Source organism: Pieris rapae, chromosome 3, assembly GCF_905147795.1.
Source record: "Pieris rapae chromosome 3, ilPieRapa1.1, whole genome shotgun sequence".
NCBI lineage: Eukaryota > Metazoa > Arthropoda > Insecta > Lepidoptera > Pieridae > Pieris > Pieris rapae.
In genome coordinates this window covers 9,225,595-9,245,865 of record NC_059511.1, presented here as the reverse complement: position 1 = coordinate 9,245,865, position 20,271 = coordinate 9,225,595, and positions in this window count along the sequence as shown.

Genomic DNA, 20,271 nt, shown 5'->3' with positions numbered 1-20,271 from the left:
TACACGTCCACATAAAGCTTTTCAACACTGGAAATGCCGACACTGTAATTTGTATTTCAGTCACACAGTAGTACACAACCGAAAGGGGAGACAATAGCTTTAAAAATATACCGCACTTCGAGTTATACTAAAAAGATAAAAATGTAACTGTTATTTTCAATAGCAACTGCTATTTCTGGATATAATTCTAGTCTATAATTTTTCATGTCTCTAATCATCTAAATATACATAATTCTGTGAATAGATACTAGTTTGGTATGTAGCTACTTTTGTATCTATATTGAGATGATTCTTACAAAAAATTCTTACACTTTCCTGTTCACAGTATTGTAAAGATATCTATTATGGAGAAACTTAGTACTAGTAACAGCCTTACAGTTCTAAAATGTTTAACACTATTTTCGTGTGTCCGGGATACCGCAGTCGCACTTATATTCACTACTCACTACACACACTAGTTTTAGTAACTCAAAAGGTTTTGACGGCGTTTAGGCGTCTTATTTCTGTTCTATCCAGAAGTTTGTTTGCGTCACCATTCACATGGTTATATAGTTAAGACAAACCGTTTTGCCGTATTTAGAATTTCCATCCGTATCTCCTTGACGTCCGTCGTTTCACAACTAAGCGATTCTTAAGACAATTTCTGCCGCGCACCACCACTATGTGGAATCATAATAGAGCGTACCAATTCTAAAAAGGCTGACAGCGCACTTGCGACCCTTCTTGCAGTGTAAGTATCCATAAGCAGCAGTGTGGATTAGTATCCGGTGAACCTCCTGTCCGTCTGGCCCTGTAACATAAAAAATAGGAATACAAAAAATAACAGTGATTTCTATAGCATTGACTTGCGAAAACAGCTATAGTAGCAACCCTCACTAAGGGCAGTCCATGTCTCATTTACATAACTACCTTATTTAAGAACCGGCTCTCACTCGAATTTTTATTCAGTTTTGTATAGCTTTGTTACTTTTATAAGAATTGATCCATGCCTAATCAAAGGATGCCAATTCGATTATGAATCGGCAATAAATCTTGCTCTCTTTACATTTTACAATCATTATATTCTGGTTCCCAATGGTTGGCAATGCAGAATAAAAAATATTTATAGAGTATTTTTCCTTTGTTTATATATATGTTTTAGGCAGATTATTCCGGTAATATACTGATAAATTAAAATGTATTTATTGAATCTGATACTGCGTTGTAAAATGTAACTGAATCTGGATCTTTAACAGTTAAAATTAATTGTCCTGACATCTATTAGATTTGTGAAACACAAGAAGAGATAAAACAAAGTAGCATTAATGTCTTTAGCATGTTTATGTTGACACTTCCTCAATATTTCCATCAACCCACTTACAACAGTTTACTTAGGAATATTGGAGACGGATAAACAATGTTTCTTAAGTACAGACGACGTTGTTTGTAACCGACTTCACCCAAAGAGGGTTTACAACTTAATGTATGTGTATTATTTCAGTGTAGGTGCAAATATAATATATATATTAAGTATTATATATTTAATTTATTTCAGCATAGTATCCGCGTTATACCACACATCACGACTTAATGTTTATGGCCACGTATCATGTTTCCTAACAGACGGGCAACGTACTTGCAAAATAACTTGAAACACTCATTAGATAAATATTTAGTTATTAGTCATTAGAGTTTGAGTTAGAGTCAGTAGTCGGAGGCTAACACGAAGTAGGAGGCTAATGCGAAGTCAGAGGCTAATACGATGTCGGAGGCTAACACGAAGTAGGAGGCTAATACGATGTCGGAGGCTAACACGAAGTAGGAGGCTAATACGAAGTCAGAGGCTAATACGATGTCGGAATCTAATACGAAGTCAGAGGCTTATACGAGCTCGGAGGCTAATACGAAGTCGGTGGCTGATACAAAGTCGGAGGGTAATACCGCTACTAGTAACAAGACAAAGAAGCAGGAGCCTCACCGGGTGTTAAGCGATACCACCCGCCCCGTGAAGTATGAAATAAATCAAGCAGGATCAGCCTCCTGTGCCTGACACACGCCGTCAACTTTTTGGCTCTAAGAAATGTCGGTTTCCTCACGATGTTTTCCTTCACCGTTCGAGCAAATGTTAAATGCAAGAAAGAAAGTCCATTGGTTCACAGCCAGGGATCGAACCTACGACATCTGGTATAAGAGTCGCACGCTGAAGCCACTAGGCCAACACTGCTCTGCCCCGTGAAGTATATCCAAACTGTCTATCTGCTCGCAAGTACACGAGTCCTTCTCATGTACTTGCGAGCCTTCTAGCAATATGAGTGACTATTGGTTTATGCTTTCCAGGCAGTTGCCTATTTGAAATACCAAATCAATTCTAATTAACTAACGAAGAACTATTTTGTAACAGAGTATTAGGCCGTTCTTAAATTTACGACTCGTTTTTGCCGTTGATTACACAGCAACAGTAAATTCGTATTTGATGATGTTGTATTTACTATCCGTTATTGGTAAGACAATTAGTTTGTAACGTAATAGCGTTTCTTGCTTCAGGTTTGTATTGTCAATATGAATCAAGTTTTGCTTGTACAATATTTGGAATGTATGGCATATATTATAGTAGGGAGACCAGTATTTTCGGGATTTATTACAGCGTGGTAGATTAATACACAGGTGGATACCATGTACCCAGTTAAGAACTTCTACCGGCCGCCTTATGATTTTGAAGTGAATTGCCTTGGTTAATGGTGAAATGTGGCATAAAAGTCATGGCTTTGACTATTGATTTCACACGTTATTTAGGTATTGCTAGCTGAGTAGCTAGCAATTTCTTTGCTTTTTTTCTTTCTAAGGCAGGCTACTCAGCCTGCCTTAGAAATAATATTCGAAACTCACAACAATTAAAATAAATGTATTGTTTGTACTGATAAGCACTGTTTTAGTAAAATAATTAGTTGAATAATGTGTTATGAAGATCGTATTAGCCTTTTCTTGGAATCATACTAAATTTACTTGAAACAAACAAATGGACTAGAAGTTGTAAGCATTGTTATGGGAAAAGTTATCCAGGCAGATATTTTTAGAACAAGTGAGACACACTCCATAATTATCAAAATAACATATAAACTGTTTCATTAAATAAAATGAAAATGTTAATTTATAATTAACCTAATCATTCAAATGTTGAAAGAAATTTTACAATCGGTTCAGTACTTTTTGAGCCAATTCATTACACACATACATAAAAACCTTTCCTCTTTATAATATTATTAGTTTTAGTATAGATAAGTAAATTTATCTAACAAAGTACGGAAATACTGAAAAACAATAATATCAAAAAGTAGAGATACAAACCTGAAACTTTCAATCAATCTATTAATTATAAAAGTATAATAAACAAAATGGAATAGTAACCATGTAATAAATAATTCTAAGGAGTAAACATCTCATGTTCTTTGAGATTCAAACCTGTTGCATTTAAACTACGGCTTTGATTCATGTTGCAAATAAAATTACTTTCTCAACTACAAACATCTCATGTCACGATCATAAGCCACACATACAGTATCACTCGTACCTGTTTGCACGGGCGTCATTTGTACCAGATGAAATGTAAATGCGCATTCGTTACTGGCGCCCAGCCCGCTCTGTATTCATGAGATCCTGGTATAAGCGATGGGCGACTGTCTTAACTGATTTGTATTTATGACGAATAAACTCTAAACCTACTGTTATTATAAGTACATAGTGTATATTAAAATATATAATAAAATAAACGAAACTAGTATTATAATTTTCAATTTTAGTTTAAATTTCGCCCTATATGGAATTAAGAAATAACGTACACAGTACGTGTCAGAAGTGAAACTTCTGTGTAAATTAATTATTACTAAGGTAAAAGCCCCAATAGGGAATGCCCCATGTACCAGTACAGGATCACTCCATGTAATTGTATGTATATATTCACACTGTTTACACACTGTATACGTGCTAATAATTATATACATAATATATAAAATCTGCATTTACTGCACAACACATTATGTACCATCTAAAGTTCTAACTACTAAACGAATACAACAACAAAAAGCGTGTATTTTTTCTCTTTTTTCCTTTCTCACTCTCTCTCAATTGGTCTCAATTTCTCTCTGCCTTTTCTTCAAGAAAAACGCTGTACAGCTTCATGACTTTCCGTAAAAATTTTACCCTTATGCGCTTTAAGAAGTTTCAATTCAATAAATAATAATTGTGTTTAACAGTGTTCTTCCTATATTAATCCTTATAACATTTTTAATCTGATTTAAAACACACTGTGAAGTTCATGGATGAACCAAGGGTCTATTTAGATATATTAGCATGGTTTATATTTTATGCATCAAGTCGAATTTAAAAAAATCTATTCAAAGACTACCATAATCCAATTTAAATGCAATTCTGACTAAAAAGTAATTTCTAAAACTGTATTATTTTTAGTAGATAATGTTTATTAAAAATAAGGATAAAAAATCCCCTCCATTAGACCAAACTTTTTGTGAAGACATGCGCATATAATCTTCAAATGTGTCAACGGTTTCCTCCCATGCTTCTCGGAAGCAACTATATTTTTTCGTACGTTTTATACGTTCAAATGAAATTTCAGTGACTGCTGAAGCAATTGTATATTTATTGCTTAATTTGTATATACTTAACTTTCAAAAACTTACATATTTTATTCTATGGTTATATTTTGATTGACAACAAATTTAAAGTAACTACGTTTAAAACCTAGTGTAGACTAAAAAAAAGATTTTTAGATTCATAGTTGTAAATAGAGTTAGGCACTTACTTAGGCATTAAGCTTATGTAAATTATTATACGTCAAGGTTAAAATATCATTGCCTCTGACAGAATCCTTGATGATATCATTTATATACAATTTTATTTGATGCACGGGTCTACAGTCTTATAATCAGTGACTGACTAATTTCTACATATTGACTAATACTTTACCCTTTAATTTATACACACAATACAAGTCAACTTGAGTTTAAAGTATACACAGAAAAGCTCCAATTCATTTTTCAAATTGGCATGACCTATTTACAATTTTAAAAGCCTACATTTTTGCAGCTCAAACAGACGAGAACTCCATTATCAGTGCAGAATTGGCAAGTTGACGTAACTTGTACCTAGTATCCCAGCCTTTACATAGTTTGTAACAAAAACGCTTGCGGGCTCAAATCTCGGGGAGAAATTTATGCGTTGCATACAGCGAGCTGATGCATCTCCGTGTCAACCGACCGGCTCCAATTAAGTTCAACTCACGACCTCGGGTTGTAGCCATGAATGCAGCGAAATGCGAGTATTTGTATGCATATTTTTAATAATAATTAACATTATTCATTCCCATAGATCAAAATTATCAGAAAATTACACATTCCGTCTGCAAAACAAACCAAGTATTCATAACATACGACTTTCATACTAAGTTAATGGTATTGACCAAATATTGTGGTGAAACTAGGAATATATAGAATGGCCCGAAACAATATTTATTTATTTGGGTTACATGCTATCATAACAGTAACAACATATTATGGCTCCCGTGAGAAATATAATTTCGAGACTAGCAGTATTCAGAAACATAAATGCTAAGTACCAGCCGTATCACCTAGACCTCTGACGTTCCACAACTAAGCGTTTCTTGAGGCAAGTTTGCTGAGCACTACTAAGTACTAATATATGTAACGTTCCAAGTCTTAAACGGCTGGAAGCGCGCTTGCAAGCCTTCTACCCTACTATAGCCCAATGGATGAAGTTGGCGTCCACAAGCCACTTCGACAAAGCTGAACACCACCCGTTGGTGCGTGAGAGCATCAACTTATTACCCGAAGGAGGCCCATGAGACATGTTTTAACGGATCCGGACGATCGAATCACGATAGCTAACAAATTAAAAGCCGCACGCGCGGCCCATAATAGTAAATAGTAAATAAAAAACCACCTTCATCGGGCAAGGTGGTTTTTACTGCGTACTTCGCTCACTCCAGTGAGTTTCCGTCCCACCCTTCTGGCGATTTTGACCACCCCGCGACGACCCAAGCCGAGGTTCGAGTCTCATAGGAGAAGCCCTTGGAAAAGGTAGCTCCACTCGACAAATCAGCCAGAGGCCAACAGCGGGATTCCCTACAAAAAAAAATGCGAGTCTTCTGGCAGTGTAAAAAAGTTGAAAAAAGTATATTATTTTATATATTATGTAATTTTGAGTAGACGGGGTACCTAAATATTCAGCAGCAGCTTAACGAAAGCACCTTAAAAGTCTACATTTATTGTATTATCGCGGTTTTAATGACCTAGGTCAGGAAGCACGCCGATCGTGTAAGAGAAAGCGGAAAGCGGGTCGCGGCTAGATCGCTATTAGCTTGTTATGCATGTTGGGCGCTGTAATTAATTGTGACAGGACGTTCTTGCATTGCACTATCATGATACTGGGATCGTTACCCTATTTGCCAAATGTGGGTTACGAGGGCAGATCGTTTGGGTCCTGATGTCTAGAGCTTTACTTTGTCTAGGCCGGCTTTATGACCTTTCCACTCTGGTTCTATTTTTAAATATATCTTAACAACTGGTCTCCTTAAAAAGCCATCATTGGTCGAATAAGGGCGTTTTCATAGATGTGATCTGACTTAATATTACCAAATATAATATTTAAATATATAAACAGTTTGACAATGCCTAAATGAAGCTTCATTTTACGTTTTTTATTTTACAGTATTGTTTTGTCTTATTCTACAGCTTTATGATACTTATTGTAATTGTTTATTTTATTATCAAGTCTTCACTTTTTCATTCTCGTTAATTTTAGCTGATTTATCATAGTTTCAGAATTTGTTACATACATATTTTCTTTTGTGATTGTTTTATATTATATAATTTCAGATTGTCTGTCTCGACTGTCATTTGTTTTTTCATTCCTTCATTTGTTTTTTTCAAATAGGCTGGTAGGTGAACAGGAACACATTCATTCACTTAATTATATAATGCAATCTAGTTACGTATGTCTATAATACGCAGTAACGTTAAACTTATCTTCATATATGTAAGGACTTGCATAGCTCCGTAACAGTTAATATTTCCTATTAAAGTAAGTACTCTAAAACTTCGTGTGTACAATTTATTTTTTCAAAGAACCTAAACATTATTACAGAGTAATGCAAATCGCATCGAAACAGTTGCATTTCACATGCTGACAGGGTACTATTATACAATTTGCGTAATTATAGCTTCAGTAAAGGGCCACGGCGCTGTGAAAAATCGTTTCGCTTTATGATAGCTATAACTTATCCAATTTATAGACCATGTAATAGATTACAGATAATATGTTGTTTATGACCAAGGTTCGATTCAAATTGGGAAAGCATTTTCTAATTTGTATATGAAGATATTGAACTAATATTTTATTACTACAATCTTATTAACCTTTTTTTACGTAGCTTTCATTGCTATTTATATAGGCAAGTTAGTTTTTTTGTGATAACTTCTTATGGGAGGTAAATGGGGTATATCGCTTCGTTACGTAACGCGTTACGGCGCCAGTACCTACCCCTTTTTTCACGCATATGGTATGCAGCTAGGAGGTTCCTCTCTCACTCTAACTCGCAGCGCTATTCGTATTGGGACATATGCTTTCCCCTTTCTCTACTCAGTTTTTAGTGTGCGTCAACCTCAAACTATGTATCACCATGTGTGTCAATATCAATCTTTGGACAGAATTAAATAGTTCAACTTATTTTTATATAACAGGGGGCAAACGGGCAGAAGGCTCACGAGTGCGTTCCCCGCCTTTGTTAGTTATCAGTTTCTGATAAACTACACCCGTAATCAATATTGTCTTACAGTGTTCTAGTTTATAGTTTAATCTTCTGTTTTAAACTTGCGTTGGCCGCTATAAGCTGCTAAAAAACCTGTTAGATAGATTATACATAAACAGCTTATAGTTAAATGGAAATATACACAAACACAGTACTATCCACGTTTTATAATAAGGATGCATAACTCTATCTGTAACATTATAATTAAAAGTCAAGGAGCGAACCGACAAGATTATGACAAGCAAAGTAATTTGTCTACGCGTGTCTGCGGCCAATCTCGTTACTTGCTTGTGGTTTGACATTATCTTCAACCACAGAGCTGGGAAGCTTGTTAGTGACAATTTACAAGTTGAGGTTTTTTAACCACTTGTACTGTTAAAGATCCGTAACTGTTCATTCGTCTTAACGTGTTTATTATATATTATAGAATTTTTTCTTGTGTGCGTAATACTAACCTGGCTGTGAGAGTGTAAATCAGCATCTAGTCAAATCAAAGTCATGCGTCATCTGTATCTGTAGCTGTATCTTACTGTAATATGAATTTCTTTTGTTTTTAGGTAATCTCACATCCCGGGAACACTCACTGGCATTAAAGGTAAATAACAGCCTCAGTCACGCATTCCATGACGACGTGGGTGATTCCTCTGCGCCGAAACAGCCTTTGCAAGTACTGTGTGTCGCGCCAAAGACAAAGAGATAACACACACAGTTGTTCTGATATTTACAACGTAAAAAAATATTTGATTTAATATCTATAATTTAGATATTTTCTTATATTACTTATCCAATGTACTCAAAATACCTTTTATGATAATGTATATAAAATTAAGCAACATATTTCAAGAATATTTCCGAGCTCTCAGCTAACATTAATACAGTTATCATCAAAAAGTTACTCAATTCACTCACTGAAATATTGCCGTTAAAATCGTCTCGACAGTACGTTTTATTTATAGCTCGGCTTGATATACTGAATAAAAATATCAGTCTTATTTTACGCTATCACTCGGCTCATGGCTATAGAGTCAACTGAAATCTATATACAAAATGCCTGTGTATTTTCATTGTATTATATACGTACAGAAATGAGCAGATGTCGTAAACTTGAATGCTTTAAATTTCAAAGCATGGCTCCAGATGCTCTCAGCCCACAATTAGGATGAAATAGGTATAGTATTTGATTTCAAGATCTTTGATTCTGTGTTCACCTCAAATCGGAGGTGAGGAGTAAATATTATTCTTAATTGCATTATTCTGATAGGAAATATGTATATTGGAATAAAGATGATGTAAAAATCAACGCCAAGAAATTTCGAAATTACTAAGTAAATGTTTAGAATAACCAAGATTGCATTGCTTATTTACTCGAAGACATTATTTTTCTCTCATTAACTCACTGGACTATAAAAACTTTCACTAATGAGCTAAGTGGCACATGAAATATGGTCTATTGTACGAAATCCTATACTACACCCGCTTAACTAGCCGACCCCATTCCGAGTTACTAACTTAGCAATTCCATACAAACACTATTCAAATAAAGAACAATACGTGTAATATTACGCGATTCAAGATTACCTCAATCTTCATACCGAATGTTGAATAACATATGATTTAAGTATGAATAGAATCGAATAATAAATCAATCACGAAACTCCGATTATACTCGATTGTTCTCGGTTCGCTCACAAAGGATACGATATTCGCTATTGTCTCTATAAAGCCGATGAACTTTTACTATTCTCGGTCTTGTGGATATGGGTCATTATTATTTTCGTTTTCGTTGTAAATGTTACCTAAATAAGTTTATACAACATATTACTAAAAACACTCATTAATAGCGTAGAGTAGTGTCAGCCTAGTGGCTTGCGACTTTCATCTCTAAGGTTCGATCTCCAGTTGGGCATTAAATATTTGCTCTAACAGTGAAGGAAACCGCCTTGTCTTAGACTCTAAAAGACGGCGGTCACATCATGTGTCAGGCACGGGAGACTGATCACCAATTAGATTGATAAATGATCATGAAACAAATACAGAAATCTGAAGCCCTAAAAAAATTTTAGCGCCACTGATTTATTTTTTATTTCATTAAAAACTAAATATTTTTTACTTTTATAACATTTGAGTCAAAATTTCAAGGATTAAAACATTTTAACGTATATATCAGATAAAAGTAATGATAATAATAAATACCTACATCTATTTTATTAGGTTCGTATTTAGCATCATAAGCCTGATGTCCTGTACAGCGGTCCATACTGAACAATGTTCTACTGACAAACCGACTACGAAGACGGTGCATTCCAAACATAATCAGAAAATGTATCCACAGAATAATATCTCAATTTCAAACAAAATAGCATCGTGTATAAACGCCGTCATTTGTTTTAGGGTTCTGTTAACCTGCAGACGTGTTTGTTGATAAGTAGATGAAACTATTATAGTTGTGAGACCTCTTATAGCTTCAAAACCGAGGGCTAATTAATGAAGATAAACTAATCTATATTTTTACATATACACTACGATACTATATAATATATATAGTAAACTAATTACTTTATATAAGTCCAAAAATACTGTTTCAATAAATAAAAACATTTATACAATTAAATCTTATTATATTGTTTATTATTTTTCAGACCCTAATTGATCCCGAACCAAGGCATTTTCAAGACTATGGAGGTTCAGCAAAGAACAAATCTTAGTACTTAAGGCAGTGAGCTAAAAATAAATATTCAGTAATCAAAATTTAAGTTAAATGTAATTCGTAGAAATATCCAAAAAACCGTGTGAAAACCTAAGCGATGTTGAATATTCTTCATTTCAAGTTAATAAAAATGTATGTGATTAAAAATTTATTTTACAAAGACATACATTTCAATAAGGATAGTTATTTAAATACAGAACCTCCAAAGTACTTTCGCCTCGCCTTTCTGTATTGTCTATTTTTTGTCTCAATGTGTGCAATGTAAATAGCTTGCCAACGCAGCCAGGTGCAATCTGCAATTTGCGTCAAGACGAACCGAGTTGCAATTACTGTGTCTTCAGAGAAAATTGATTTTTCAACGTTCAACTTAAGTTTGATCATAAAACAAATAGTTAAGAGAACGCAATTGTAAAACAAAGTAAAGTTAAAATACTATTTACTTTTAATTATTTTTAGTTGACGAAGCTTCTTTATTATAAAAACACAAGCTAAAATACTGAATTTAAAATGAAAAAGTTGCCCTGATTTACGTGCTTCCAATTAGAGGAATTCCAATAGATTTGATATTATACCTGCCAAAGTCTCTAGTGTGTTTTCACTAAAGATCCTTTTTAGGAAGAAAAAGGTCTCACTAGTTTTCTCGTATCACCTCGAAGTCCCTTGTTCCGCAGCTAAGCATTTTTAAGCAACTATTTGCCGCACTGCATTAAAGCCAGCCGCACATTGTGGTATGACAAACCAATTCGACTCACGGTCCTCGTATAGAGCGTACCAAATATTATAAACCGCCGACGCACTTGCGAGCCTACTGGCGCCGTGTGTGCATTGCTCGTTTGCCCCGTATTAAAGATCTTATTACCCTCTCATCCAATATCACCATCGTATACAAGATACAAGATGGTCTAAGCAGTTTTCTCTTGACTCCACGATTGACCTAGAAGTGAAAGCCCAGTTTATGGGAAAACAATTTGCCGATGCGCTCTCCAAATCACTTAAGTGTTTGTTCATTGGAACATCAAGACAGAAACATGATACATGACCCTCATTGAATTGAGCTTTCTAATTTTAAAGTACAACGTGATTTGGTTTAAAAATCAATAAATTATTTTGGAAAATTGTATTGGAAATTTCTCAGTGGAAAAAACATTTATATGTACTAGTATTTGCCAATAACTTCGTCTGGGTGAATTGCGTCTGCAATTTCGTGTGTATTAGCAAAAAAAAAATGCGACCTCTAACAATCGTTATATTCCAGTAAATTTACATAAAACCCTAGCGTCTGGTTTTTTATTGGATGTATCCTTAATAATTGACCAATGAACGATATCAAGCAGAGAGCGGACAGAAATATTAATTTTCATAATTCATAATGATTCTTTAAAACGTGATCTTGTAAATGTAAAAATATTTTTTTACTTTATTTTATTTTCAGTCTAGTAGAATAAAAAAACAATTTAAATATAATTATTGTTATCATGAATAACCCTTAAGTTATACAAATTAATTTGAATTAATAATGAGAATAAATGATTATTATTTATTGTGTTGCCCTAGTGGTTTTTGTGTCTTAACTTTGAGGTGGTGCGTTCTAAAAACATGTTTCCAATAGAATTTTCTCTAGAACCCAGAATTCAGGTCCTTAACGTAGATAAAGCCGCAGGCCAGTCCAATATAAAAACGTATCGACTCATGAATTATTACGTTATCTTGTCAACTGTGAGGATTTAGGCGTCCGCCAGCGTCGTCATTTGCACGAAATTCGCATAAATTCTCGTTTGTACAGATCCCGTGACACTTTTATGATAGTTTTTATATTACTTGAAGTCTCTTGATCATTTTGTTTGAGTTAATGCAATTAATAAGGATTTTGTTAGGGAGTTTTAGTGTGTAACTCTGATACCTTTCAACACAGACTTTAACAATAAATTCTTTTACGTTTTAATTAATGTACTTATTTGTTTCTTTTTATTGCAGTGTTATTGACAGAATCGTGTTTGCGCCTCTGTCAATAATTTAAGTGCTTTTGTTAAAAGAGTGTAATTCAACTAATTTGACCAATCACTCGTATTTGTGAGATTAGAAATATGTCATACATATTTTTATGTCAACGGGAACAGACAACTGTCGAAGTAGCCTTGGGAAGCAATTGGCTGTGCAAAAATTAATCTGGAGTTTTATAGGAAAACATCTTTTGTATGACAATCAAGGTTTATGATAATATACCAAAAACCTAGTAGGTACTTCAGATTATACCAACATCATTGGTGTGCCATATTTTTGCAAATAAATTATTTTTATTTTAAAATATAACCATATTAAAAGTTAAACGTCATTTTAATATTATATATAAAAAAACAATCTAGGTAATTTATTGAGATCAAGTCCTTCATTGCAGTACTTGTAGCAGTCTGGTTAAATCTAAATATTTCTGACAGGTAAAGAGAACTGTTTAGCGTATTCTTAATTTGATGAGTTTACTTCAAAAGTGAACAACTGCGAGTGCATGTGCAATACCTCTTTAACATTCTAATGTAATTATTAATTACCGTACAAGCATTACCGTACAAGCATTAAGTATATGATTTCCATAACTCGACGTTTTGAGAGCTGTAAATTATCTAAATCTTTGCGTTAAGCAAAGAATCTATACGATAATTTTAAACCCAATAGTAAAAGAATAAACATAGCTTTTTCTTTTAGAGAAATCGGTTGAGCTCCGAATATAAATGGGAGTAATATCTTGCTCGCAGTAATCGCCGGTTTCCGATAGGTGTACAAAACAAACAGACCGGCTAACAGCGCTCCGACATACTTATTATCTGGACTGGTTCGAACTGAAACATATAATATATAAATACTTAGGCTTTATTTCGATAAAACAGCCAACTTCCAATGAATAATTGCGTAATTTAAAATCGGCCGTCTTTATAAGTGGAATATAAACCTGAGAATCTGTAAATTTCCAGGTAAATTAATGATTTTGACGCAGAGATGTCTTCCCCAATCAGGTGTTATTTTTACACATAAGCGTGAAATAGTAGGAAACAGATCGAGAGAAAATTGTGGAATAAATATAATATATTCAATTTATGTTACTTGAAGTAGTCGTGATAGCAGATTTTTTTATTTATAACTAAGATCATAATTATTATTATTACTATACATATACCTAAGTAGAGCTAATTATCAGCATCATTATTTAATATGTTTCGTGTTAAAGGATGGAAATACAGTGATATAAACAAACTCGGAATCTCAAAACAGACATGTTTTTTTAATTTGGCTCTCAGGTGTTTTGTTTTAAACTTAGTAACATAATAAATTAAACAAGAAATTTAAGTTAAGTCTTTGTATCAAAATAAACTAAAGTTTATAGACCCTAAAATCAGACATTCGTTAGCTAAACAGGAATAACAGAACAAGAGTGGCAAGGAGTATAACTTGTGAATTTAAAAAAATTTCGAATATTTTACTAAATATTTTTTCTGAACTACCCACAGGTAAAATATTTGATTACGCCACACCCTGTATACACAATAAAATTAGGTATATAACTGTCATATACCATTTTAGAAAGATGTTTATTATAAAGTATTAGGATGATATTAAAAACAAAGACAATTATCTAATATTTATTTTTATCCAAGTGTCGAAGTTTAAAACACATATTTTATTTTCTTTGAGATAGTCCATTTAATAAATCAGCTGACTAAGCTTTGAAGTCAAGGCACTTAAACCAATTTTGCATTTTATGTTTGATTACATACAGATGCATAAAACTTCATGACATTAATTCTTTTAGCAATCTTCAATTTGCTTGTCGTCTCAAAAGAAATATATTATTATTTTTATTGCTCGTTAGGGGTGGTTCTTATGACAAAATAGATGAAAATCTTTATTTATTCCGAATAATAGTATGCTGAAATACCAATTACATGTATTGTACATAGTAACAGAGACGGAACGAAAATAGTTTTAGCTCAGTGTCTTGAGTCGTATAATTTAATAGATCTTGCGTTCAAATTACGGCTTTTGTTGTTTTCAATAGAAATGAGATGCCCATGCCTATCTATCTTGAGATATTTTTGCGACTAAAATTATTTTTAAGTTCTGTTCAATAGAACAGAACTCTTTGAACCAACTAGGCCCCAACTGCCCTAGTGTACGGATACAGTTTTGTAGAAATCATTAAGTAATATAATTATTACATGTGAAAAGGGAGAGACTGGCTGCCCAGCACAGGAAATCCTAACGTGGGGCCCAATGCACTTCATTTTATCATAATATTCCTGTATATTATGTCTAATAAAGTTTTCTTTTTTATTTGTGGACGGCTAAGAGACAGTACCTACCAAATTTATATCAGGTGCTTTTCCCACACAAATATCAATAATACAGTAAAGGTTAAAGGTATTCTGCTATTAATCACATTTATTATCAAATAGCTGTATTCATATGTATGTATTTACATACTAGGTGACAACCCTATCTCACCTCTGGCGGCTTCAAATAGTAATTGAGCGCACTTGATATATCGCACACGATATCAATATCAATAAATATCGTTATGAAATGCGTCTGAGTAATTGACTATTTCTAATTAAATGTTTTATTTGCATTAAAAAGTACAAATCATTAATTAAAATAGAAGTGGTTGTTCTTATAAAATACCACCCACAAAGCCTTAGTCGCTTAGTTTTATGCTCCAAACAATATACCACATGAGTGAATATGTAAGTGTGTGAACTGGTGTGTGTGCGCACGTATCCGTGTTAGTTTTTGGCACCTCTGAGTCATGCCAAGATAAGCACTAAGGCAGGCCTCTGTAGATTCGAAATCCAATTCGCCTGGCGTGATTTTTATGACGTGTGTGTTTGTCTGGATAGTTACAGTATCTGCATAGTTTTTACAATTTGAAAAGGCTCCTAAATGCAAAGAAGCATTGGCCAAACACAGTCCTTCGTTTTGGCATCGGGAATTCAAAACGTCTGTTCTTAGATAACGGATTTGTTAGACCATGGATTAGGTATATATCTGCGATGTCCTCCAACTATTAATAAAACATCTCATCTCTAAATACAGTATTTCATTATTTGTGTGTTTTATCAGCTTTCAAAATATATACGTAGAACTCCGGGCCCCGACAGAGATTATTAAAATGGGTCAATCGGCTATGATTTTCTTTTAAATACTAATAAATTATATAAAAAGGTTTTTACAGCCAGTATATTGATTTAAGATATAGTTTTGTTGGACAAACAACGACCATTTGCTAGTTCAGTTAGTCCAATTTTTTAACACACAAAAATGCAAATCTTATATCTTTAAACGAGCAATATATATATATATATAATTGGAATCTCGGAATCGGCTCCAACGATTTTCATGAAATTTAGTATACAGAGTGTTTCGGGGGCGATAAATCGATTTAGCTAGGAATCATTTCTAGAAAATGTCATTTTATTTGTGTTTTATCAACTTAAACACAGAATGCTCGTTTAAAGATGTCTGTCAAATAAAAACTTAAATATCTTTAATCGATAATCGTAATTTTATTAGTATGTAATTCGTACTTAAATAAAATTTCCAAAAAAACACGATTTATTAAAAAAAATACCGAGCTAAGCTCGGTCATCCAGGTCCTGATACATTAATAATAAAATTGGACTTTAGTCTCTTGCTGTCATATTGCGTGTAAAAGTACACAACTTTTCATAGCAATATTTGCATTTTTGCTATGAAAGACGGATTAATTGTTTATTATAACATAGTAAGCTTGCGTTGCCGGTAAAGTCATCAAGCAAGTCTTCGAATCCTACTGTTTTAATAATAATATCAAAATTGGTACAAATAGGGTCTTGTATAACACAAAGATAGTCTTACTATAATCACATAAATCAACGTTCCCTATGATTAATACTGAGACGATAGTGCGTTGTCGTTATAACGGTTGACTATAATTAAATCGAGCTTCCGTACACTATCTTTGACCGGTAATAGAGGATTACGCAGACGTCCAGCAAAATTGAGACCAGTGCCTGGGGTCCAATTCTGATGTATGAGATATGTCTAAATATTTAACTTAAATCATCTTAAAACATTAAGTGCTCCTTTCTCGGATCCGAGTGGTGCAAGGTCATAGTAGCGGTATTGCCCACTTGGATACGTGCGAGGGTTCCGTTTTATTAATAATACAATAATTATTCGGGCAGAACATGTTGCCTGGCTAACTGATCATAGATGGACTAAAAAAGTAACTTTTTGGTAAGGCCCACTAGGCAAAAGAACAATAGGTAGACCTATTACAGGATGGGAAGACGACATTAGAGCGATAGCTGGTCAAAATTGGAGTAAAGTAGCTGAAGACAGAGATACATGGGCGTCACTGGAGGAGGCCTACACCCAACTTGGGGTTCCAGTAAAAAATATATAAAAATGTTAGGTACACATACAATTAAGTAAAGGAAAGAGAAATTAAACTAACATAGATTAAACTACATGAACTAATACTAAAATAAATTGCAAGAAGTGTTAACTTTAAACACTAGGAAATAAAAGGCTTTTTATTTTATATAATTATTCGTACTTATTTTCTGTAGTTATAATGTACACGAATACTAAAGTAACTCGTCCGCTATAGATGAAGCTCTTGCGTATATCACTAGCATTAATTCAAGTGGTCTGTATTCCATTGATTCAGATCTGTGTATCACTTCATTTGGATTACGGGTTTGGACCTTAATATGACGAATAGATTCAATTCTCCAAGTGTACTTGGTACGTTTAGACGTCATGTACAGACAATTACTATTTAAGAGTTAACCGAGTTCCCCTTAACTTTGGTGTGCGAAGAATATTAAAAAAACAATACAATGATTTGTGTTTTTTAACCATATCAAAGAGTGTTAGGTAAAACATATTATAGAGACCTATTAACTTGTATTGTATCATTTTATTTTCATTGTTTATTCTTATCTTTCTTAAACTGAAACTCCAGGTTATATTGGACGTCAAACATTTGTCAAATTAATACCATTACGTACTCTGTACAATTTATAACAATTAATGTATTATAACAGTTTAAAATTAAGACTTTTCGTCCATTTAACAGGCTGCAAAGATGCAAGGAACGAAGAAGGTATCACATAGGCTTGCGTAAAAACCAAAGGAAGAAATGAAAGAAAGGATAAATATTCTTCCTATAACTGTCTAGCAAAACACAAATGCCACTTAGAAAAAAAACATATTTAGTTGTCTTTGGGTAGACAAGTGCCACACGTATATTAAACTTAACCTTAAAATATGTTTAAACCACGGTTTTGCAGCAATAGATACTTCCTTTTGTGTGGAAACATCGAAAAAAACAACATGGCATAGACCCAAATCAGTCAAGCACTATCAAGATTACACAGCTGAAGTAATAAGGGCTACCCATAAGAGTGCCTGGTACCCGTTAGTTACTGAGTTTTGCGATCTTACAGCGGTCCTGCGTAATTTGGAATTTATAACGGATCTTGTTGGATCACCTTAATTTGTTATCAAAAGCGGTATTATCAAAGGTAACTACCGAAATGCCTGCATTTCCTTTAATCTTAAAATGATAAAATCTTTTTTATTTTTGAGACTAATTTTAATGAATGAGCAATTTTCAGCAAACATTAAAACCAAATGAACATTCGGACATAAACAAATAAAAACACCACCGATTTAATCCGCCATTTTGTGTTGGGTTAAGTGTAATAACAAATGAGTTAGTCCAGCACGGTGGTCCGATCGGAGCACGTTTGTTTTCACTTTTGCTTAAAATTAGCATCGCTCGCATTGCACTTAGCCTGCTCACTACTTTTTATTTGTAAGCGTTTAAAAGATTAAAATTGTTAATATGTAAGGACTGAAGCCGTTATTCGACTGACCGTAACATACTCTTATAATACTATTATTTTAATAATAATTTGTATGATTGAAATAAAAATCTAAAATTGGTAAGGTTTTTATTGTATTGTAATTTATATTTTTGAAGTGAAACTTCTTTGGGCGCAGAAAGGTAATTTATTTACAGATGAAACGTCACGAATATGTGCAGCGTTTTCGTCGAAGAAATACCAGAGAGTGATTGAGAGAGTGAGAAATTAACAAAGAAGTTTCATTTCTGACATGGGTAGGTACTTTGTATGCAAGCACTTTTTGTTACAGTATGTTTACTATAATTATCATGTTTTTAAAAATATGTATAGGTATGTTGACATTTAATAAACATATAAAATTTAACATTAAAATAAGTTATAAATATTTTTTTACTCGCTTTACACAAACAACAACTAAAACTAAAAAAATAACAACATATACTCTGAACACGATGATGGTAAATGTAGAAGATGCAGAGAGACCCTTCATCTCTCCGCAACGGCCATGGGTAATCCCTCTTCGAACCGCTCTTCATTGGAGCCTGTACTGGGGATTTCCCGTCCACAGGTAAAAACAGTTCTCCACGTGGGGCTTAATTTTCGGTGTATACTTGCTTGCAGCAAGGGATGGCCCGGAGTGAATTACCACATTACTGAGTAAAACAAAACGCTTTAATTAGTTTTTTTTATATTAGTAAAGTATTATAGATATACACACAGACAAATATACCTGTACGAACATATGAATGCCTAATCCCGCTAAGATTCATCTCGTATGACACAGTAGGACAAGATTGTCCAGACGGCAACAAAGCTTTTTAATATCTGCATGCACCCCGCGGCAGGAAAGGGCTATTTACATAAAACCCACGTACTTATAAGAACAACCATGGTGCCACAGTATAATCTAAGCAGTAATACGCAGCGTTGACAAACACATATTTTGGTTGATGTCTATATGAACATTTATGGTAGAGTTATAGTTTATATATTTATTTTTACATTAAGGTGGTTTTATTATGGGTAGCATGAATGTTGAGAATGAAGCGAAAAAACTCAGCCGAAGGAACGTCTCGTTCTTTCACACGAGACGTTCTTTAATTTTTTCGTTTCATCCTCAACATTTCTATGTTACGAAAATTTCATGTACATCACACGCTCGCCCGGTTCCAGCGCTTCGCAGTTTAATCACACTATTTATTAGCAAAACAAAATATAATATAGTTTGGTGGCATATGGATTGTCTTGTCTTTCTATGTCCTATACGAAAATAGTTTGTTGGTAGGATTTTATCTAATATTCTGATTTTATTCGCTACAGTGGGTATCTATAAATACTGCCCTTCTTAGGCGTACCGTAGACTTGTATGCTCACCTAATATACATATAACTAAATATTCTTTTTTTGTCAGTTTATTAAATAAGCTAATGATTTTACAAATTTTGTAAAATCATGAGCTTAAGTACTAAAGGATCTTAATGAAGTAAACGACGACACAGCCGACGGCAAATACAAACATAATCTCAAGGGTACTTTACTTTAGCTAGTTGCCTTTATTTCATTTCACAATTAATGAATCAAATCAAACAGGCAAATTAGCTTTATGTTTGCGTTTGTACCGGAGATTTCACAATTGAATTCCGCTTTAAGATGTTTAATGTTTTGTATGAATGGCACGTAGTTCGTTGTTTCCCGATGAGAGCAACTGTTGCATCTATGCTGTGGCCACGTAAGCGAGACACGAATATTGTTATGCTAACAGCCTTCGTTAGTTTGTTCCCGCGAATTGTTTCGTTTTGTTAAAAGAATTTGTACGTGAGCGTCGATTCACATTATGATCT